The 24,144-nt window shown below is 38.9% G+C and overlaps 1 long non-coding RNA gene across 2 annotated transcripts; it reads left to right on the top strand.

The window, feature by feature from the left end:
* The first annotated feature begins 13,397 nt into the window (after nucleotides 1-13,397).
* On the top strand, nucleotides 13,398-20,348 carry LOC121070046. 2 transcript variants are annotated; one of them, XR_005819856.1, is made up of 4 exons: nucleotides 13,398-13,549; nucleotides 15,887-16,101; nucleotides 16,872-17,076; nucleotides 17,632-20,348. It is a non-coding gene; the product is annotated as an uncharacterized LOC121070046 (long non-coding RNA). The 2 variants fall into 2 exon arrangements; XR_005819855.1 differs by having other exon boundaries at nucleotides 16,872-17,085.
* The last annotated feature ends 3,796 nt before the right edge of the window (nucleotides 20,349-24,144 follow it).

Here is a 24,144-nt window from a genome sequence, read left to right as displayed (position 1 = left end):
TTGATCACAGCTGGGCTATTGCATCCTTTGAAGCAAAATTCACCTCACAGCATTTCTGCCCTGTGCCTTGTACAAGAGCGGATTTGTTGCACAGCTAATTTAGCTAACAGCACAAATTAGATTTTCTTTAGTCTCGATACTACACAAAAAAAAGAACCCCAAACCAGCTGATAGAGTTTTTCAGTTCTCTAAATTCTCTGAGTAGGTGACTTGTCAGCTTCAAAAAACAGCAGCTTGCAAATCTGTGAAAGATGAGTTTCCAGTCCTACATGAGTTTAGGGGTGAAGATGGATAAATGAAGGAAACCTGGACTCCCAAATGTTCTCTGCCACCCCTGTTATTTCTAGTCTTGCCCCCACATCTATAGCACGCTCTTTCTTTGAGTTCTTTTAATCAACTTACTAAATAGTTGCAGGTTCCCTTCAGTGCAAATGCTAAATGTGCTGAACTTTGGCTTCAAAAGAGCCTCGTAGCTCACTAGAGTGAGCCAAGAATACAAAGCTTGTGCTGTCTATCATATTATGCAGCAGGAGGAGCTGGATCCTTCCCTGATACTCAGGAATATCATCTGTCTCATAAAAATGACTCTTTCCTGTGTGTTATAAAATGAAGAATTATTGTCATTCTTGTTCTATTCAGGCAGGCACAGTAACTAACACTATTTGCACGTATTTAGTCCTGTGGTGTGTTAGGAAGCTGAAAAGAAGACAGCTCTGTCATTCCATTTAGGATTTAATTAAATATATTAAATATGATGTATTGCTGAATAAATTTGACAAATAACTGTCCAATATCCTTATTTCATACAGTAGTTCATCTTTCTAGCAGTTACATCAGCTATCCAAAGATTACGTTCTGCTGTGTAACATGGCCTTTGAATAGAGCTGTTCTGCTCATTTGCATGGAAAGAAGTAACTCTTTCCTTCCAAGGAAAGAGCACTTAAATATTTTTAGGCTCCCTTTTACCATAAACACCAAACTTCTGTAACACACTGGTGTGTGTGGGTTGCACATGGGAGGTGCAGCCCATGAACCAAAGCTGGCTAAGAGCTTCCTCATCTCCAGCTGTGAAAAATGTCTTTCTCTTCTGTGCACACATTCATCTTTGGCTAAAATGAAGCTGTTTATCTGCCATTCTGAGACTTTTAAAGCCCAGAGGAGCTCCAATGCTGCAGCAGCTGATCCATGGGGATCTGTTTCTGGGACTTGCAGAGCTAGGAGGACAAGATCCATGCAGGTCCAGAGGGATGGGTTTAGCACATACGCTGGCTCCTCTTGCAGTTCCTGTGGCAGCCCTGTGAGTTATTTTCCCACAGTGGCACACAACTTCAGCACAAAATATACTGAATGCTTCTCACGGAGCTCAGCTTGGTTAGAGAGCTCTCCTAGGGGTGAAGAGAGCAGCCAGGCTGGGAAGGGACATATCATTGATCAGGGTAGTGTTTGATAGCTATATAAATGCTACCTTATTCTCAGCTAATTCAAATAAAATATATATAAAAAAGAGCACTCATCACGGCAGTTGAAAGGGACAGAAGTCCAGTTAGTGCATATGAGAGTGCCTGCTGGACTGGGGTCCCCAGTGGGTGTATGACCATCTCCTACAGGTGATAATTATGAGTAGAGCTATGAAGTCTGGGGTAATTCTGAGTGTGCAGAGGCTCTGTGTGCTGGAGTAATTTTGAAGTCAGAAAGGCCCAAAACTAGGGCAGTGGAAGGGTAGGGGTTTTCAGAATGCCTGGTTTCAGAAGAGATGTCTTTATTCCTTTTAAGTCCAGATTTAGAACTGGCTCTTAGGGAAAACTACTGGTCTATCCTGGCCAAGGACACGCAGCTGTAAGAAAAAGCACCATGGTTGCACCACAGTTTTTGAACTGGGAAAGAAATTCTGATACTGAGCAAATGAAATAACCATTTATAGTGTGTATGTATGTGTGGGTCTGGAATCATGTCCAATGTCTTCTCCAAAGGGCTGTTCCAGCCCAGTTATGCAAGCAGAGCAGTGCCTTCCCTCAGCCCCCTGCAGCCAACATAAACTCATTAACAGTTTTAGCCTTAGGTAATGAAAACCGTAAATCTGTAATTCTACCCTGCCCAGAAAGGAGCTGTACTGGCTGAGCAAAGTGAATCGGCTCACTGCACTGAGAAATAGTTTAATCCTCTTGCAATGTATATGTGTGTGTGTGTGTGGTGGTGTTTTGGGAGGGTGGGGAGAGGGAATGAGTAAATAGCTTCAGGGACCAGTCCTGGCTTGTAGCTCAGCTGTGAACAAAAATGGCTTTTAAAGGAATTTAATTTTCCAACTGTTGCAAGAAAAAAACACCGTTTTAACACTCTTAGTTTGATATTGCTTTTTCTGTCAGTAAGAAATCCAAGCTGTAGCCTACACAGCTTCTCTGCAGTGCCTTATTCTGTGCTTCTGACTGGCAAAAGCAGATGTGCTATCTCTAAGGTATGCCATGGACATCTGCAGCAGAGGACCACTGATTTACTGATTATTCAATCAGAGCCATCACCTTCCTCTTCTTACTGAATTTGATAAGACTGGATTTTTTTATGAATATATTTATTAATTGCCTTATTGCTTTATTTATTTATTTATTTATTTTCTGCATGGATCTAACTTTATTAGTACATTCTTGTTTTTGGAGTTTAGGGTTCGCTAGTTTTCTGTCCCCTGCTCAGACAGGAGATGTCATGCCAGGGCTGGCCAGCAAAATTGGAACTTGCCCGTAACTGGAATACATTTACTCAAAACAAGACCAAAAATGACTCTCTGTCCATGGAAGGTGGATGTCATGAAGCTTTTTTTCTTGTGTTTAGCAACGGTTTTGCACACTGGTATTTGGACTTCCTTAACCTTCTCCAAATTGTAACAGTAACCCAAATCCAAGGTTTACTGTGTTTTTACAGGTGCATCTTTTTGGGTTTTCACATTTATTTTTTTTTTTATTGTGATCCATGTTTTCCCTATCATCTTCTCCAAATCTAAGAAAGGATGATGCTCACAGTATTTAAATGAATATTTTCCTTGATAGTTCAGCTGATTAATCCATTAAACTCCATTCTCTTTTGTCAGTTGTGGCCAAGATCTTTCTCACACAGTTCCAATTTCATGGCTCTATGATTTTAGTTTCCCTCTGGCTACCTCAGAGCCCCATTCTGTACGAACAATCTTTTACATCAATATCCTCATTTCCTGGGCTAGAAAGTAAATTAAATAAGCTTCAGTGTGTCCTCTGTCTGGTAATGCCCTGAGCCTTTGTTTGTCAGTAAAGATATTTTACCCCTGAGTTTTGGCTCTGCAAGTTTGCAAATTGACTGGCGTACGCTTCGTTGGGTTAAAAACTGGCTGGATAGCTGGGCCCAAAGAGTTGTGGTGAATGGAGTCAAATCCAGTTGGAGGCTGGTCACTAGTGGAGTCCCCCAGGGCTCAGTACTGGGGCCAGTCCTCTTTAATATCTTTATCGATGATCTGGATGAGGGGATTGAGTGCACCCTCATTAAGTTTGCAGATGACACCAAGTTAGGTGCGTGTGTTGATCTGCTCGAGGGTAGGAAGGCTCTGCAGGAGGATCTGGATAGGCTGGAACGATGGGCTGAGGCCAACTGTATGAAGTTCAACAAGGCCAAGTGCCGGGTCCTGCACCTGGGGCGCAACAACCCCAAGCAGAGCTACAGGCTGGGAGATGAGTGGTTGGAAAGCTGCCTGGCAGAGAAGGACCTGGGAGTACTGGTTGATAGTCGGCTGAATATGAGCCGGCAGTGTGCTCAGGTGGCCAAGAAGACCAACAGCATCCTGGCTTGTATAAGAAGCAGCATGGCCAGCAGGTCTAGGGAAGTGATTGTCCCTCTGTACTCGGCTCTGGTGAGGCTACACCTCGAGTACTGTGTTCAGTTTTGGGCCCCTCACTACAAGAAGGACATGGAGGTGCTCGAGAGAGTCCAGAGAAGGGCAATGAAGCTTGTGAGGGGTCTGGAGAACAAGTCTTACGAGGAACGGCTGAGGGAGCTGGGATTGTTCAGCCTGGAGAAGAGGGGGCTCAGGGGCGACCTTATCGCACTCTACAGTTACCTTAAAGGAGGCTGTAGAGAGGTGGGGGTTGGTCTATTCTCCCATGTGCCTAGTGAAGGGATGAGGGGGAATGGGCTAAAGTTGTGCCAGGGGAGGTTTAGATTGGATATTAGGAAAAACTTCTTTGCTGAAAGGGTTGTTAGGCATTGGAATGGGCTGCCCGGGGAAGTGGTTGAGTCACCATCCCTGGAGGTCTTTAAAAGACGTTTAGATGTAGAGCTTAGTGATATGGTTTAGTGGAGGACTTGTTAGTGTTAGGTCAGAGGTTGGACTCGGTGATCTTGGAGGTCTCTTCCAACCTAGGTGATTCTGTGATTCTGTGACATAAGAATAGAAATACAGTCACTATTGGGGTTTGGTACATGGAACATCGATACTCTGATGTTCATCACCTTGCCAGTCCTTGGCCAAAACAAAGATTAAGATGTCTGCAAAGGTCATTAAAGTATTGTCAAGAAGTTCAAAAATGTAAATATAAGGACATAAAAAATTCTTATCTATAGGGCTACAAAATACAGGTATTTCTTTGGACACCACTAACACATTCCTGAATTTTTCCTGTCTGAAATATTTATCCTTAGACATCTCTCTTCATCCTTGCTTTTCTTTATCCACTGATAGTTAAATACCTGCTAAACAAGAAAACCAGGACTATTTCATGTTTTTCTGGTACTACAAAACTGATCTTCAGAGAATTCCACCTCATAGTGTTTTTTGCCATTTTCAGTGTCAGGAGTTATTTTATCATCTCTAGCAGCATCGTTGGGATGTGTGCACCTGGTGACCTTCCTACACAGTTCATCTTTCTTTTGTAACTGAAACAGACTTTTACTGTAAAGGAATTTGAAAACTTTGTTGCTTCTTCAGCTTGTTTATATGACAGGAAAATTGAGTCCTTCTTATCAGTTAAGGAGACTTTGGAATGCAAGGATGTCTAGACAAAAGGCAAAGGACATTCATATCTTCCTTAGGGTATGCAGTCTGCTAATACAAGATACTCACTAGTTGATTTTTTATTTTATTTTTTTAAACTTTGTATATTTTTCCCATCATTTATGGAAACATTTTCCCCTCCCTGTAAGGCTTGAAACACTTATGATATTTCAAATATGGGCATTATTGTAGATTCTGATCTGAACTTATTCTACATTGTTGTTGGTTTTATATGACTTCAAAGTGAAAAAAAAAATGCCAGAGAAAGGAAACATGAGGTTCACAAGAAAATGTGGTATGTTCAGAAAGGTATTACTTATGACTATTTCACTACCAGCACAGGTGAGGTAGATTAAATATTTTTATGTAGGAGTAGCAACTGTTAAACTGAATGCAGCCTGCATAGATCAAGTTGCAACAATGCTGTTTGCTAAATATCTAAACTAAGTTTTTTTATAGGACTTCCTTGATGAGGTATTGACCTGACTATTGACCGAACACCTTGTTCTCTGTACTTACATGTCTGGTTTGCCCTGATTCCCATGAAATCAGCTCCCTTTCTGGAAAAAACTAATTAAAAATATTTGCCACTTAACATCGCTGCAGGTATGTAAAGAAGAAGTAGGTGAAGTATAGCCTCCCATTAATTTCAAGTTGAATCTTCATCCCAATATTGGTTGAATATTCTCTCTGTTTCTGTTGAGAAAGAGAGGAAAATACTATTGGTATATCTCTGGTTTAGCAACCTAAGCTCTGGTGCCACTTATTCTGAGTTTACCGCATCACAGAATGGTTGAACTTGGAAGGGACCTGTGGGTCCAACCCACCTGTTCAAACAGGACCATATCCAGGCAGCTTTTCGAGATCTCCGGGAAGGGAGACTCTATGACCTCTCTGGGCAACCTGTTCCATAACTCAGTCACCTGCACAGTAACCTGAAATGCATAAGGGTTATTACTAGGATGTCTTCCCTTCAGGACTTTATCTCCAGCTCTGATATTTAAGACTTGCTTATCATCCTTGTATCAAGGCTTCTTAAGTACTTTTGATCCTCATGGTACAGCTGGAGACTCTGCCTTACAGAGATATTTATCAGAGATGCTCTGTAATTCTCAGGCCAAACAGATCTGGGAACTCTTGTAGACTGTCATCCTATCACAGATATAGGTGCAAGATGCAGTAAATCTCAGATCTCAAAGTTAGGGAATCCAAGGGGTGCTGGAAAATACAGAAAATAGTGAGGGAAACAAGTGGGAATTCTAGGGCCAATACCATTATAAACACATATGTTAAGAATAAGAAACACTAACTCTGACATTAGTTGGACAGAAATGGGAAAAATAGGCTAGTCACAATACAGACCACAAAGATGTAATTGATAAATATTTCTGATCTGTGTTAGAAGCATATGAGAACATATTTGAAGGTATTTAATATTCTTTTTGGTTACTGCTGAAATAGAAAACATCTACTATTAAAACCAATTATTTTAAAAAGCAATCTGCAATAACTTGAGTGCAAGAGTTTTTAAACAGCCAGCCAAGGAATTATCTTTAATAAGCTTTGGTCTGTAAGTAAGTTTCAGAAGATAGACAGAATACTAATGTTGGATCAATATTGAAAAATGATATAGAGGAGGTTTGGGTCATTTTAGGCCTAAGTAATAGCTTAATAGCCTATATAAGTTAAATAATAAAGTGGCTGATGCATGACTCAATTAGTAAAGAAATATAAGTTAAGAAATATGAGTAATAGCAGTCAACACTGGTCTCTGGGAAGCAGTTCCTATTAAGGTCTGATTGCAATGAGATATAACAGATTCCTTATGACATTTGAATTCCCAATTTGACATGGAAACTCAAAGATAAAACTTACCATGATAGTGGCTAGATTTAAAATAACTATCAGGTTTCCCTTTGCAGAGAAGACTGCTACTGTCTGATACTGGTTGTCAGGGTGGTTTCTAGAGATGGCTGTAGGGTAGCCAGCTCAAACAACATCCAACAAATCCTTCTGTGATTCTACTTCTGAAATGCTTGAGGAGCAAATGGAGCTCATACTCTTCTACTTCACCTGTTAGAACATAGGTTTATGTTAAAAGGACTGCTAGAGTGAAGATTACGAACCATATTTTGGTTTTCAGAGCAGAAAGAGAATCAAAATTGCTGAAAACAAAGCCATTTGAAAAAAATACTCCAAAGGAAGTAAATAAAATCATAGATTTTTCAATGATATGGCTGATCAGGCACTGTAAATAGTCAAAGTTTTGCTGATAATAATGGAGATAATCAGTTATGCTATCTAAGCAACTTTGAAAAAATGGATCAAATGCATATCTAACTTGCCCTGGAGAAATTAACACTCCTGTCCTAATCAATATCCAACAGGTAACCTCAGTTCCGTTAGTATTAGAAAAAATATTGGTGTGAGCCAAAATAGCTGGATGGAGACTTCCTCCTTGGAGGTAGATTTTCTTTGATAGATTCACCAAACTAATATTGGAACTTTTGTCTTTATTTGCTGTATAACCATCAGGTTAGTTATTTAAACATTTTAATGTTTGTCTGGTTGCAACAATTCTCTCAGAATATAATTTCAATATACAGCACATCTGCTTCTCTCAGGTATATTTTTAGATTCTCTTTAGAGATGTTCTCTTCAATTATATCATTTTTACTAGACAATCTGATCAAATATGAAAATAATTCTAATATACAAACTAAGAAAAATAAGCTGGCCATGGCTTTTGCCTATGGGCCCAGTGATGTTGCTTAATGAGTATTAGAGTAGGTAAAAGTAGCAAAAAGTTCTGGTTCCAGCTCTAAAACATAAAGTAAAGACCCAGTATAATATTTCCTGAAATATTTATGTGCAGAAATGAGTTTCTCCTGTATTTCAAAAGCCGAACCTTGATATATATATACACACACACACATATAGTTTATCCACAGTGAGGAAATAATAGGAAATGCTGAGGGAGGCAAAAGAAGTTATGAGAGCTGAAAAAAGAAAATATGTAATCGTGGATGAACTGGTTTGATAGAAAACTTAGACAGATCATGCCATACAAACGCAATACAAATACAAATACACAGTTTGGACTTTTCTGAACTTGACAAATATTTGACCAGGAAAATCACCTGAAAGAAGGGTGTTGTTAATTTGAAAGACTCTAAATATATCTGCTAGCTGTCCTCATCAAACCTTTGGAGAAACAAAACTAGTTAGAAATTTTGCTCCAATATTATGTAATGAATAAAAATACAGTCCTTCTATTTCGTCTTTTGAGTGCCAGTAAAAATGACTTGAAAGCTATCTGCCCGTTGTTGCTTCTTTGGTTAAATGCATCAGTCCTATCATTAAGTGTCACTTCTGCATACTTTTCAAGCTGAGGACTAGGTTTATGCAATTAGGTCACCTATACACTTGAATTTCAGCCAGTCTGCAGAAAGCTGCTGACTTGTTTCACAGAGACCTTTAGGAGACAGCCTGACTAGAGGAGCATATCATTAAAATAGTACATTGCAGATAGTGCAACTAGACCAAAAGTTAATTTTTAAAACCACCAGAGCCATTCAGCGGTTTGTTTTCTTCAAAAGAAATCTAAATAATGGAGATAGCTATCATGATATACCACAAATATAGGACTGAAAGATTTTGCATCCACAACTGGGGATTCATGTCCTAGGTGCCCATGGCTTGCTCTCTTGGCTGCCTTGCATCATGTCCATCTGTTCGGACAGCAGGATTGGAGTACTGGCCTCCCATGCCTTCCCATATTCAACATCTGCTGACACTGTTAAGCCAAGACAGCATATTTCAGCAGTGAGGAAAAGAAAATATGGCATTAGTTAGTCCTGGCATAAGATTTTCTGATAAATGGAAACACAGTGTGAAGGATATGAGAAAATTAGTTTTTAAATAATTCTGCTTTCTGGAAGAATTAACTGCATGCAGTGTTGAGCTCTAGAGACTGCCTCATGATAGTGAATGAAAGATGAGTTCTGAGGTTTGCAATTGCTTGGTGGGGCAACCAACATTGGAATTGTTTGGACTGGATTTGTCCATCAAATGGTATTAATTGCCTAACTAGGGGACTGATCTGAGGGTTACATAAGTGAAAGAAGCAGTCTTATCCCCTTTTAGGGTATAGGCTGGGAGTATCATGGGCTTCCAGTAATTAGTGCCTGTAAAAAAAATAAAGGGGAAAAACCCCCTCATTGTCTTGTTTAACCTAAAAGGCAACATCACTTAATGAATTCCACCACAGATAAAATGAAGAAAATTTGGAAAGAAGATATTTGTAAGTCACCAAAATGTCTGGTTATTTCAATATGAATTTTTGTGGATTTCTCTTTAATTTTTCTTTAATCTAAAAATGATATATATATATATATATATTTTTTGGGGGGAGGGGATGTTCTCCTATTTGTGTTTCCTTTTTACAACCTGCTTAAACTAATTTATGAGTAAAACTGTTCCCTCCCAAGACTGTATTTATTATTGAGAAGAAAATAATTATTCATTTCTCTTTTGGAAACGTATGTGATAGACAAAGGACTCTGCTGGTAAGACTGAAACTTGTCCACTAAACAGCTTTACAGTCATGCTGTAGGCTGGTCAGAGGCAGCCACCGTAGCTCTGTACAGATCACCTAAACTAAGCAGGGTCTTAATAGTCCTTTGCCAAAGAACCTCAGGAATTAAGTGAAATAATCAAACAACAAATTCATTCAGATATGGTTTCTAGACAGGAGAGAAAATGGTTTATGGACTGTGACGGGGGTTGGTTTAGGGGTATGTGTAGCTTAAATGGTTAAAGTATCCTGAAATTAAGATTTTCAGAGCTGTCTCATGGTTTCTCAGAAGCAGATGCTTTCTACTGCCTATGCTTGGAGGAGCCCTGCTGTGCTCGCTTGCTGTGAAGGAGAAACTTTGCCAGAGTACAACCACTGTCTCATCACTTTTTAATTTGGTCCTTTAGCCCAAATCTGTAAGCCAAAGTCTGAGTTTTAGACTTCCTAAATCAACAAAGGAACATTGCCAGCTTTCAAAAGACAAATATCTGACACCCTAAGGTCCACTTTTTAATGCCTGTTAAGATGAAGATGGATCCTCTGCTCCCAGAGATGTCAGTGAAGATCTCTTTAGGAAGCCTCCAAAGGGGTTAAAGGTAGGGGAAAACAAACAAACAAAGGATTAAAAAAAAAAAAAAAAAAAAAAAGAAAGAACAAAGAGAGAGCAAACAGCATCAAGAACACCTGCTTGGCTATGTTTATGTTAACAGCTTAATTTACTCTTGATGTCAACATAGTGCCTTGAAATGGCGTTATTGCCACTTAAATTTTGGGTTCAGAATTTGAGCTCTGTCTCCCTGGGAACAATACTCCCATAATGAAAACTAAGAGTTCTGGCACAATCCTGTGCAGATGTAAAATAATCCAAAAACAGCTAGGATGTCAGTACTGAGCAGCAGTGCTCCTTCAGTATTGCTAGGAAAGGCAGGAAAGAGACATGAATGTTTATCAGCTGATGACAGATAGCAAGTTAGAGAAATTGCTCTCGATATCATCCTTTTCCCTGCTTACTCTTCTGGAGCCTGCAGCCATGCGAAGGCTGCAAGTGCTTGGGAGAACTTGCCCTTGTACCAAGTGAATCCATGGTATACAGTAAGGTTATAAGTTGTACTTTTTTATTTTTAATTATTTTACATATATTTGACCTCTTTTAGTTTGGAAAGACCATCAGAAAGAATTTTCAGCAATTTATTATGGAGATAGAAGTGGGAGAGAAAGCAAGCCAGCACTGCAGCATCACTTGGATGTAACAACACAGTTTAAGAAGTCATAAGAAGGTTTGTCTTGTCTCCCTTTCTCTTAGCCTAGGCATGGTTTCCCTTACTCAGCAATGGTTTTCAGCTGATCCCTGTGTAAACTAGACTGGGGAGATAAATGTGCTGAAAAATTAACCTAGAAAACAAACAAACAACGGAACCAGTCCAAATCAACCAAAAATAATTGTTTTCCTCTAGTTGAGCAGATTGACATTAGCAGCAGATTACCATCAGTGCCAGGACAAGGGAGGAGATAACTGCTCCAAGTGAACACCATTGCTGATTTGAACTGGCTCATGCTAGCATGCTATTGCCATCTTAAGTCTAGAAACAACCAGAATCTACAACTTTTACCAAGAGAGAACTTGAGCTGACTTTGCTGGTGAGGTGTCTGGGCAGATAGGGTCTGTTAGAGGAAAACAGGTGTTTTCCTCTAGGAAACACGCAAGTGTTGTGGCAAGTTCTAGGCTCAGAATTTCCTAGTTACTTGCTCCTTCCTCCTGTGGTTATAGAGCTCCTTGTAGCCTCTGAGAAAGGTATGGCAGCATTTTAACAGATTTTCAAAGAACTAATCTACCAACAGAACCATGGCTGTCATTTCCTTCTGAGATGCCATGAGCTCTAGTCCTCTATTAGGGAAAACTTGTAACTGAAACTAATTTTGATTTGTTTTTAATAGTTTAGAAACCTTGTTTTAGTTTCCAGTTTACACTTATTCATGACTGATTTAGGCTCATCTTTTCCTTCCATCATCATTATCCTTAAGCTTAAATAACTTTCTCCCTTACCTGTTCTTTACTTCACTGAGATATTCATAAACAGGGAATACTTTAACTCTCACAGCCAGTTTTGCAAGGCTAAACAAACCCTGCTGATTTATTTATTTTTGTTTGTTTCTTTGCATAGTGCTTATTTCAGTTCATCTTTCTTCAGCATCAGTGGCTAGGATTACATATAGTATAGCAAATGAAATTTTACCAGTGCCTTGTACAAAGGCATTAATAACTCCATCTCTATGGAGAATGCTCTGCTTGATATATTTAAGATTTTCAATTGCCTTTTTCATGTCTGCATCACATTGATAGCTTACAGTCACTGCATGATTGACTGATACACCTACCTCTTTCTCATTCATTGTTGCTTACAGCCAGGAAGCCTGTAGTTTATAGCAAAGAAACCATTTGTTTCTCTTCCCTATGTGCATGACCATGACCTTTTTAATATTACTCTCATTTTCAAGGTCATACAGTTCTTCTGTACATTAGTCCACTTCTTCACTGTGTTGATTATACTTTCCATCTTGTGTCATTTGCAAAATCTGTTTTCACATTTGCAAATGTGTTCTCTTGTGTTGTCTTTTCATGCAAAGAACATTTTTTTCCTGTAAATAATTTTTAAGCAAGCAAGTTCTATGATTCTGAGTGAAGAAATACCTGGAAGAACTGAACTATTCTGAAATATCAAAATTGGGCACGACTTTTTATGTTCTAGATTTGCTTATAAAGACATGATTCCACAGTTCTGCTATGTAGATATTAAAAAATCATTTTTCAAATTTTTGCAATTCATCACAAAGAGTGCCATGGAGAGGTATGGGAAAGATGACTTCAACAGATGCCTATTGTTAATTAGAGCTTTATGCTTATAGTAAAGAATCTTATCACTTTTAAGATTATTTAAATCTCTGTTGTGAATTACAACATCAGACTGTCAAAGACAATCAGCCTGAACTATTTCCATTCTCACTGATGGGGAAAAAAACAACATCAAAAAAAACACACCTTTAAATCAAATTAACATACCTAATTATTTCTAATGAGAATTAGGTACTAGTTAATTCTATGCTAGATAATTGATTATTTTACTTGCTTGACTAGAGTTTGTAGGGAGTAACCCTGTAATGCCATTGTTAGTACTTCATGTAGCTCAGTGCTGTATTTTATCTCTTTAGTGCTTTTTGATAATATTGTTTTTAGCTATGTGATAAAATATTTTCCTATAATTTACATTAAAATATATAGTGAAAAAAAATAAAAGAGACTCTTGCTGCATACACACTGACAAGTTTCTAAGAAATATAAGTCATTTTAGATCACTTTTATGTTGAGAACAAAGTCTTCAGTAGGCATTCCTGACTGTCCTCAGAAAGTACTCAAGCTGGGTGAGATATCTTTTATTTTCTTTTTAAACTCATTTCTGAGGTTGCTTAACCTGAGGTCCTTTTCCCCCAGTGGAAAAAAAGTTTTTTACCAAATGCCCTGTTGCACCCCATCAGGGCAGGAACTGGGTACACAGCAGATGTGCTTCAGCTGGGGAAAGAGCACTGAAAGAGTTGATGAGACTGCTCCAGCTTTCTGCATCTGGAGCTTGGTCATCACTACACCACCAGACTGCAGTGCTCTTGCAGACCTTTCAGGAAATTGGGTCTAAGTCAGCTGTGTCAAATCCTTCACCATCTGTCACCCAGTCCTCACCATGTTTGAATGCTGCCAGGCCGGGGCTTGCTCATTTGTCTCCATTAGGTATGTATATCAATTGGGTTTGCTCCTTCCTGTGAGGGTAGATGCTCTGTATGCTGTTGGATTTGAGTGGAAACTTTGCTTCTTGTGAGTGGGAATTGTTAATGATAAATGAGCTGGAGAGGAGATGTTTGATGGAGATGGGAAGAGGTATAACTTATCTGAGGAAGGAATAAGATTCTCCTACAAGGTAATGAGAGGGAACAAGCCATGGGGGTAAAAATGAACGCGTTGTCCCCCTTAGAGGAAAGGGGAATAGGCTGTGCAGGCTGACAGCACTGTGTTAGGAAAAGGTGTGCACAGAACCTCGTCTTTCTTCTCCCATCTCTTACATAATAGAAACGCTCCACATAAGGACCAATTCCTCTAAAAATCATTTTACTTTGTGCCCTAGTAACTGACACTGAACCCTTTGAATCAAGGTCATTACTCCTTTGCACAGACAGTTCTGTGTTCTCAGCAATTGCCATTACAGGAGTGAAATATTGGAACTAATTTTTAATACTTTTATACTATTTTCCTTGATACAAAGAGCTTGTTTAACTACTAGGCTAATACTTTTTTTTTTTTTTAATAATAAAAAAAAGTATATAATTGAGAGAGTAAGATCATGAAAAAATACAACAACAAAAATAACGGTTAGGAAGAAGGTACCACATTACTTGAAATGCAAGTAGCTATCAAAAAATCCCAAACAATAAATATGACAAATATGTCAAAACACTTTCTTAATCTGGAGACAGCACCTTCTGCTCCAGAACTTCTTCCATAGTTACACTGATTCTGTTTAACTTCTTGCTGTTGTGATTTTAATAATAGCCTCCTCTCTCATAGAGGTAATTATACACAATAAAGTGAGCAAACGCAACAACATATTTCTCTACTTTGTGGGCGAAATCACCGTGCTTCTAAAACAAGTTCGTGTTGAAACCTCATGTACAAAAGTGTCAGGTCCAGGGTAACAATTTTGATGGGCATGAAGCTGTGTTATAAAACTGGCAGCGGTATTGTGGTCATTGTGGCTTCCTTGTCAATGTCTACAGTATAAGTGACAAGTGTCCTGGTTTCAGTTAGGACAGAGTTAATTTTCCTCCTAGTAGCTGGTAGGGTGTTATGTTTTGGATTAGGATGAGAAGAGCGCTGATAACATGCTGATGTTTTAATTGTTGTAGAGCAGTGCTTACACCAAGCCAAGGACTTTTCAGCTTCTCTCTGTCCTGCTAGCGAGCAGGCTAGGGATGCAGCAGGAGCTTGGAGGGAACAGACCCAGAACAGCTGACCCAAACTGGCCAGAGGGGTATTCCATACCATCTGACGTCATGCTGAACAATATATAGGGGTGGCTAGCCGGGGTGGAGGGGGGGGGCGGCTGCTCAGGGATAGGCTGGGCATCGGTCAACGGGTGGTGAGCAATTGCATTGTGCATCACTTATTTCGTACACATTATTACTATTAATACTATTATTATTATTATTATTGTTATTATTTTTACTGTCTTAATAAACTGTCTTTATCAACTCACAGGCTTCACTTTCCCGTTTCTCTCCCCCATCCCGGAGAGGGAGGAGGGAGGGTGAGCGAACGGCTGTGTGGTGTTTGGCTGCCAGCCGGGCTAAACCACAACAACAAGACACGTACTTTGTCAAGGGTTATAGAGTATTTACCAGTAGGAGAAAAATACTTGGGTTCTGGTATCACAGGGTGTATTCTCTAATCAGTGAAGTCCTGTTCCTTTCTCTTCTTGGTCTCTGCTGAGTACAAGTCCTGTTTTTCTTTTGTATCTCATCCTGGTCTTTACTCTTCAGTTTTCTTGTCTCAGTCTTTTTCTCCAGTCACTCTGTTTCCTACAACATGGGAAGTCTATCTAAAAACTGGACTTCTTTCCTACTCTTACCTCATACCCCAAAAAGGCAGTCATTATTGCAGCTATCAGAATTTCTTGATCTTTCTAGACTCACTGTTCATCTTTCTCTAGGCTCACTAGATATATGGAAAACCAAACCAGACCATTTAGTTGTCTCTTGTGTCTTAAACTTTGCATGAATCTCATTCTTGTCATTGACTGTTGTCAATAAAATTTCATGCTTGATTAATAATTGCTTGTTTCACAAGGGATAACAGCAGAACTCCATTGCTCTGATGTGAAAAAAGGCACTGCCTGCAAAGCATAGTTTGGTCATGTAGAAATGCAAAACATTTTTGGCATGCCCACATGGATGAGATTTGGATGACATTTAAGAGTCTCCACTGCTGAGATTAATTGGCCAATATTCCTGGAAGGTCATCATTGGCATCTCACTTTTCAGTCCAGCATGCTCACATGAGATAAAGTGGAGTAACCCATATTGCAGCATGCAAATATGCCTTTCAATTCCACCTTGAATTAGCTGGTTTTGCATAGTGCAATGAACTTTGCAAGAAGGACCTGAGCTCTTGTGTACGTTTAATAGTGTTCTAACATCTGTCAGTTGCTTAATTTCCAGAGGGCACACCCCTTCACTTCAGGAGCACTCTCTCTGTCTCTCAGGCTTGTAATCATCATTCCGAGCGCTGTACTCCAAACCAAAGCACTTTGCTGTCTCACTCTGACATCAAATGAGAGCGATTGCTCTCCTGCTGAAGTGAAAGCATTGCTAAGCAGCACCAGGGCAGCAGTTACAAAAGTAAAGGCAGAGATTTCCCTGCTGGTGCTGTGAGGAGGTGGCGATGGGTCCTTAACGAACCAGGCTCGACCCTGCGCAGGTGAGGCAGACATTTGTCATTCTGTATTTGTTGAAAACTTCCTGGAGGATTTATATTTTATCTAGTTATGCACTCAGTCCTTTTCTGACCTGAGTTGCCCTGAGTTTGCATTTCTTTAACTTCTGGCACCTGTAGGTGAGGTGGTGGGGACTTGGCTGTGTTTCTGTGGGAGATGTCTGTCGTGGCAGTGGGACAGACATCTGGCAGGCTGGGCGAGAGGCTGTCAAAAGAGCTGAGGAGCAGCTAATGTCTTGTACCTGGCCAACCCTAACTAAAGTTTTAAAGAAAATGAACTGAAAAAAAAAATTAAACACTATGGAAAAAGGACTAATAAGTATATGACTGCTTTAAGGTCATACAAATTTTCAACTGACATGCAAACTCAGTGGGGTGCAGATGAGCCATGCAAGGTGTGATGACAGAGGCAAACATTCCTCCCTGTCTGGTCAGCAAAGATTCATCAGGGTCTTCATTAGGGTGGGAAGTCTGGAAAATGCATAGACTCCTCGCTCCTCCTGTCTCCTAGCTGTCTCCTCAGCCCTAGCTGTCTGTTTTGTTTATCAGACAGCAAGTAATGGCTTTTCACTCCAAGGTTTCATTTTTCTTGTAGGATCTCTCTGAATGTGGAAAAAGATGCTCTATGCTCTTCATGACCCAAATGTGACAAAGTGATGGAGGTTTACGACAGGGTTAAGGTTAGAAAATAGGCTAAAAAAAATAATGTAAATAATTTCTGCAGACTGTGAGATTATGATTTTTTTTTTTTTTAGGGGTGTTTGGATACATATCTGCCTGAACCTGAAGCCAGAACACTATCCAGCCTCAGATGCAGCTCAGAATTTAGGTGATGCTTTGCTGCTCGTGACACACAGCTCTGCTGAACCTGGAAGCCTCAGGTGAAGGTGCTTCACCACATACCAGAGGGGATTTAGCTTGGTCTCATGGATCCAGCTGGAGAAGGATCTGATATGTCTGGTAATGGAGGTCTGTCTCTGTTCTGACATTGATAACTGTCATATCCCTGTCTAATACCAAGAGTTGTATACTCCCCCCACCTCCCACCCCCTAAATCTCTTTTCTAATTCCATTTATTTATGTTTTTTCCCCTCCCAGTTTGGGGTGAGGGGGGGGGAGTGAAGGAGGAGATGACAAACCTGGCAGTTCTGTATATAAACGGGAATCAGTTATGTCCTGCTATTTAAAAATAGCATACAATGGTGAGACCAGATTTGAAATCTGTAATTTTCCTGGATGTGTAAACAAATAAACATATCCATGATGCATAGCTTTTATTATGAAGCTGACATTTCAGCCATCAAAAAGTAATAAAGTGTTGTGAAAGCAAAAGTATACGCCATGTCACATCTAACCAATTCACACACTATAAGAGCTCTGCTAGATACATCATTTATATACTCCATTTAAATGCATGTTAGTATACTTATGAGCATTTAGGCCTAAATGCTTGAATGAAACAAGATCCAGTGGTTCTCAACCCTCAAGTTTTTTGTTTGTTTGTTTGTTTCTAAGTGGATTATGAACAGCAGAAAATTAACTGCATGCAGGAGGTGTAGAGTTTGAGAAAAGAGTGCAGCATTCACAGGAAGGTTATCTTCATACCAGCTCTTTCACTAGGAAGGTCATAGGAAGAAGACTGCTTGTTCAAGCTAATCAGGAAATGTTCTAAACATCAAGAGGAATATTTGAAACGTAAAGTGCACAGCATACTTCATGTGATAGCAAACTGCAGCATATGGATTGCATTTAATCAGAAGCAGTATTCATATGCTAGACTCAATGCCTGGTGGCCATAATAGGTGCATCTTAATTTATGTATGGAAAGGACAAATGAGTTGAATTTCTTCTCCAAAAAGAGAAAAAACAGTGCTGCCTCATATTAAGTGTTGACACTTGTCTAATGTAGACCTCTTAAAGACAATTTCCTACAGTGATGCTTCTCAGTGAAGTGCTCTGAAATCTAAGTAGCTTTTTGAGGGAGACAATGCTCTACAAAAACTTATGTCAGAAGAGGTGATTAATGTGCTAAACAGAATTACAAGTTGGGTGTAGACAATAGAAGAAAATTGAAGAAGGAAGAATTTCAGACAGCAGTTTAGCCCAGCCCATTATTTGAAGCAGAATATGTTTGGGCAAAGGTCTCATTTCAGCCAAGATCTTATTGCATAATACTGGGCAAGTCCCTGGATGCCAACTGAGAAATCTAAATATCTTAGGCTTTCTATATGGTAAATGAAGAGTGTATGACACTGCCAAAGGACAGTACATCTTGGCTATCTCCGTAGATGTTCTATGGGGCTATGGATGTTGGATTTAAAACGCTGCTGTTCTTAACACGCAACAGGATGGGCTGACCTCTGTCAGTTTGCTGTCTACCAATGCAGGTATATTACTTCTGCATTTTTATTCTCTGGCTCATTTCTTTAACTCATTAGCTCTCTTGTGTTAGAGCTTTTACCTTGTGCCTCTTCCACTGGTAAAGCAATAGGATGGTGAAATGCATGGAAGCTGCAGGCACTACATTAATGTAAATAACTGTACACTATAAATAAACACTTAAATACTAGCTAAAAGACAAAAATCCTGGCTTTTTGCTAGTCACAGGCATATTTTTACCACCATCTGTTGAGTATCATATTATCTGGAAATATAATGATCCTGCTCAGTGCAACCTTGTCAGTTAAACTGAAATAAAGAAGCAAAAACTCTTGCAACTCTAAGCAGCTTTTTCTATCAATTAGTTAACTCTCAGCAGTGGGCAAATCATATCTGCTAAGGAGATATTAATAGCAGCGATCAAAGAGAGAGATCACAAATGTCAAAATTTCCAGCTGAAGACATAATTACACTAAAAAGCTTTTTATGTAACTTTTTTGCTGCATCTGCTGGAATTTATGAATCACAAAAGAGAAACGAATCATCTCAAGAAAAAAGTGAAAATGCATAGGTCTTCTTAAACTTCATGCAAATGGAAAATTTGTTATGGTTGGCTTAAATATAGATTTTATTTTTTATTAAGTAGTTTCTAAAATTGGTGGAGCTAAAGTAAAAGGCCACATTTGCAGTTTTCAGGGGACATAGAGAATCTGAGAAAGAAGTGGTGAACAACTATTGGCTTGCCTACAAGTTGCCATGGATATGAGATCACCTTCCTTCAAAATGGATGGTGTTGAATATTCAATATTTATACAATATTTTTGATATTACAAGTAATAAGATCAGAAGAGACCTTTACATCACCTTATCTGGACGCTGAGATTCTCCTAATAAACACCTTATTCCATCATTAACTCATGTTAATATACTGAAGTACATCCTCCAGAAAGTCATCTTTTCTTGGTCTGAAGGCAGAATGTGAATTTACTATTACAAATGCTTGCCTAATATCTCATCTGAATTTGGGACTGGCTTCAGTTTAACCAATGGCTCTTGTTTTGTTCTCCGAGATTAAATATCCTCCAGTACTTGTCAAAGTTTCCTGTACTTTCTTATAGTTCTTATAGCCAAGGAACCTGCCAAACTTCTCTTTCATAAACCATATATTTTGCAGCAAGGTGTTTATTTGGCTTTTCTATTATTTCTATGGATTTATTGTGACATTGAAGAAAAGTAGGTTATCTGTAGGCATTAAGAAGATAGTCTTTTTCCTACCTTTTTTTTTTGTTTGTGCAAAGTGGGAAGGAAAAGACCATATATTACCAGTCTTGTTGCATGTTGTTCTGTTTTGCTACAAAAAAGCAGTTACTGATTATATAACAAATACAATAAGAAACACTGATGTGGGATTTGGGGTTGTTTCAGGTGTTTGTTTTCAGAGGATCTGTAATTATGATTTTCCTCTGAAGCAGCTTGTTGAGACCCCTTACTCCAGCTCCCAGCTCACCATCCAACACCCTGCTCAGTGTTGTTGTATTTCTCTTATTTCACCCAGTGCAACTTTTAGAAATGAAGGGATGGTAACTCTGACACTCCCCTATAGAGGTGCACCTTGGCACAGCCATGGTGTTGTTGATATCTGGGTGATAGCTTGAAGTATAAGGATTTGTGGCTGAAAATGAAGCTATATCAAGTGAATAGGTTTGTGTGAAGTGTAAGTCAAGTCCCTCTAAAAGGTTCTGTGATCAGGATTACAACTCTGTGTCTGCTCTTGTAGCTTTAGACACTTAGTATTATGGCAAGTATTGTTATTAGACCCAAGTGTGTAATATATCTGAAGTTAATAAAGTAAGCGTGTGTATTGCTGGAAGATTGAACCACATTAAAATATTTCACAAATCCAAGGATTTCAGTATTTTTAAGCAAAATGACTGCAGGGTTGTAGTTTTATCTCTTTTTGGAAAACAAGAACCTTTATAAAATGTTTGAAGCTAATAACATTTTTTCAGCTTTATAATATGACAAAAATGTGAACAGAAAATTAGCTGTGGTCCGCCTTTTTATTTTTTAAATTTCCATCCAAACGAAAGTGCATTGTTCATAGAATTTTCAGTATTGCTTTCAGTTCTGTTGAATTTAATACCATAGCATCATTTTTCCTCATCAGATCATAGAGACCCAACTGGACTGGACTGCAGCCAACATTGCCTTGATTTTTTTTTAATGTGATTTATATGCCTCAAAATCCAATCATACATTTTAACTGAACTGAAATTACCTAAATTAATCAGAAAAACAAATACAAAAAAGAAAAAAAAAAGAAAACGATCAAGTTAACACAGAAAAAAAAAGGTTTGAAAATTTTATTTACCATTTTCATTCATTCTGTTCAATGGCTGCTTAAATGGCATCTAAGAAAGCTCTACATTACATAGGTTATGTCCCAGTTCTATCACACATGCCTGCTCTCTACATAACAAGGATAGCTGGAAAATTACCAATGGGATTCTTTGGAAGACTGTCCATCTAGTCATCTCCCTGAGCATGGGGAGATGCTAGCAGTATCTTTTTTTTTTCTTTCTTTCTTTTTTTTTTTTTTTTTTTTTTTTGCCAGGAAAGCTGAAGATTTTCCACAGTGCACTCATATGCTTGCCATGTACTTACAGAACTGAAACACCGTCATTGGCTTGGAAAAAAAAAAAAGACCAAATTAATATGTAACTATAATCACTTTTGTCTTGAGAGCTCATATTTACTTTCACACAGCTTTTCTTGCTGCATTAATGGAGAAAGTATGCATATAGGTCCCTTTTTCAAATACCTTCCAGTGACTACAAAGGGCTATGAGAATATTAGCATACTAGCTAATTAAGATTATTTTGTATTCCTAATATTTAGCTATGTATGAGAGAGCTATACAGGGAATTTGAAGAATCAGGTATTTTAAAGCAGATTAGGCCTTAAGAAAATCAGAAATTAAAAGCTGTAAGTCTTTTTGCAACTCCATATATTTCAGGAACGTTGTGAAAAGCTGGTGTCCTCAAGAGGTAACGATATCCACGTATCCTCCTGAGGTCGCACTGGCATTTGCTGCCTAACTGAAGAAGTTAAAAGCTGTAACTCTACATCACTTAATGAACAGCACTGATGGAGCTCAGAAGGGAATTTGAATTCCAGCTGGATGTAATTATCGTTATTATTATTAGTTTATGTTCACTTGCCTTCTCACGCAGGGATCTTGCTGTTCAGCTTGAAATTTTCTGCAGTCCCATTATAAAACAAATACCAAATCAATCTAAACAGCCATGCACTAATTCGGGGAAGTCTCATCAGCTGGCCTCTTCCTGCCCAGTGGACTTTGCTTTCCCAGTATTCAAAATATTGAAAACAAAATCCCCACCCCATGAAAACAGTTGTAAATAAGATAGGGGTTTCCATCCCACCATGGCAATAAATCACAGCAAGTTATAGCATCAGGCTCAGCTGCTGTGCCTGTGAAGTTACGCTGTTTAAATTTGCCTTTATGTTAAAATTCAGTGGTGGTCAAATAAAGCAAGTCTCCATGAGCATAGAAGCGTGTTAGTGACTGCTATATTCCTCTGTCAACGTAAATAAATACCATTCTTTCTTCAGGAAATCCAAATCGCTTCCCTTGTTCCAGGCTCTTTGGTGCCCTATATGAACCCATTTTCTGCATTGCAAGTGTAAAAATCTCTAAGCTGGCAGCAGTACGATTGCTTTGTTAATTATATACAATTAGTCTTGCTGTCAATCCACCATAAAAAGGTAGACCTCTGCATGCTCCATAGTGGTATAATTTAAGGGGACGGAAAGTGCTTACTCTGTTCGTAGTGTAGGTACATGTATCATAGAAAGTAGCTATATAAACATATATAGAGAATGTTATGTAAAACACACACACATATAAATAATTTCAATTTATCTGGAACTAATGTGACAAAAACTGCAGCAAATCATACCCCGGAGACTTAAATTTTATTCAGCTTGTTGCTGTATTCCATGATACCTCAAATACCTCTGGATGCAGTGGCAATTCATTCTTCCATGTGCAGTTCTAGCAGGGGCAGCCATCAGTCAGTCACCTCATTGCCTAATGAAGCTCATTGCTTGTAACTATGAGCATGGACTCATATGGACAATCCTTGTAACAAATACTTCCTTTGCAATTGCCCTATCATATAAAGGACCTTATTGGGAAATCCAGGGAGAAAATGGTTTTCCTAATATTTTCAAACAAAAAATAATTAAAATGCTGAGGGTTGTCCTGTCTGAAATTGAAGGAAAGGGCTGAATTCTCACATTTATCAACCAAAAATCCAAAGCAAAAAGAAATCGGTGTCATACAAACATAACAATTAAATCTGTAAAAATCTCTGGATTACATACTCACCTTTATTTCCCCGTTACCTGAAAAACCCAAACTCGAAGCCCGTTATTTTGAAGAAGGGATTCATTTTGAAAAATGGGAACAGTGTATTTCCAAAATGCTAAAAATTCTTGAAACTGATTGTAGGTTACATGAAATTGTAGAATTTAACTGACTAACTTTTTTTTTTCCTTTAAAATTAATATTTTGTAAAGACTTCCAAAAAAAAAAAAAAAAAAGAAAGAAAGAAAAAAAGCTTGTTTCACAGGCTGGATCTGCTCTGGTACCTGATTTCAGCACCAGTGTGCAGCTGGAATCCCTCACCCCACATCCTGCATCTTCAGTGTGGGTGACTTTGTTTTCCTTCCCTGTTTTTTAGCACGTATGGAGGTGGAAGAAGCTATGGTGGCGGTACCAACACTGCAGAACTGAAGGGACATGAGACAAAGGTGAGCTGGGATGGGAGAAGAGAAGAGAATGGACAGTGGTCTCTGTGCCTGGTGCCATGCACAGGGCAGGAGCTGGAGAGAAGCTTACAGGGTCGCAGGGAGAGAGCTTCTGGCTCTGCGAATATCCTCATCTCAGAGGAAAGAAAAAGAAATGTCTTACGCCCAAAGTGTGCTTGAACACAGGGCAAATGCCTCCCTCCTTGAGGGTGGAGTATTCCGTGAAACAGAGCATGCTCCAGCTGGTGTGCTGTCTTCCCCATAAATACTTCCCGTGTTTAAGCTGCTCTCTGCTGACTGTCATAGCAAATATTTATAACAATTTATAATGTGTTTCTTTAGCCCTTGAGCTGTGACTACTTATTTTCTCATATATCTACAGCAAAATATAGCATTTATTAAAAAAAATCTTCTCCTGGCTGTGTGCGCTGTTCACTGCCATCCTCATGGATGAGACTCAAACATCACCATTTTATCGCTTGTATCCCAGAGTTGAATGAAGAGGAATCTTCTAATTCCCAGAGAGATGCATTTCCATCATGACGTGGATCTTCTCATGCTACACTTCATCTAGCAGCCAGCACTTAGCAGCACACCCTGGGGACAAGGAAGGAAAAGGTGGGGAAAGCAGATTTCAGATCCTGTGACCTCACCGTGTGGCTGTTTACCACAATTATTACCATCAGAGTCCTGTGTGACAGCAATTCTGTCTCTCCTCTAAACCAACAATAATTGTATGAGTGCATGGGTGGAGGGAAAAGAAGATAATTTAGAATATCAGTTTTAATGCCAGTTCTCTTTTACTAATTTGTCAAG

This window comes from Cygnus olor, chromosome 4, assembly GCF_009769625.2.
Source record: "Cygnus olor isolate bCygOlo1 chromosome 4, bCygOlo1.pri.v2, whole genome shotgun sequence".
NCBI classification, from domain to species: Eukaryota; Metazoa; Chordata; class Aves; order Anseriformes; family Anatidae; genus Cygnus; species Cygnus olor.
The sequence above is the reverse complement of the archived record's forward strand: the minus strand, read 5'-3'. Positions and strand labels throughout refer to the sequence as shown.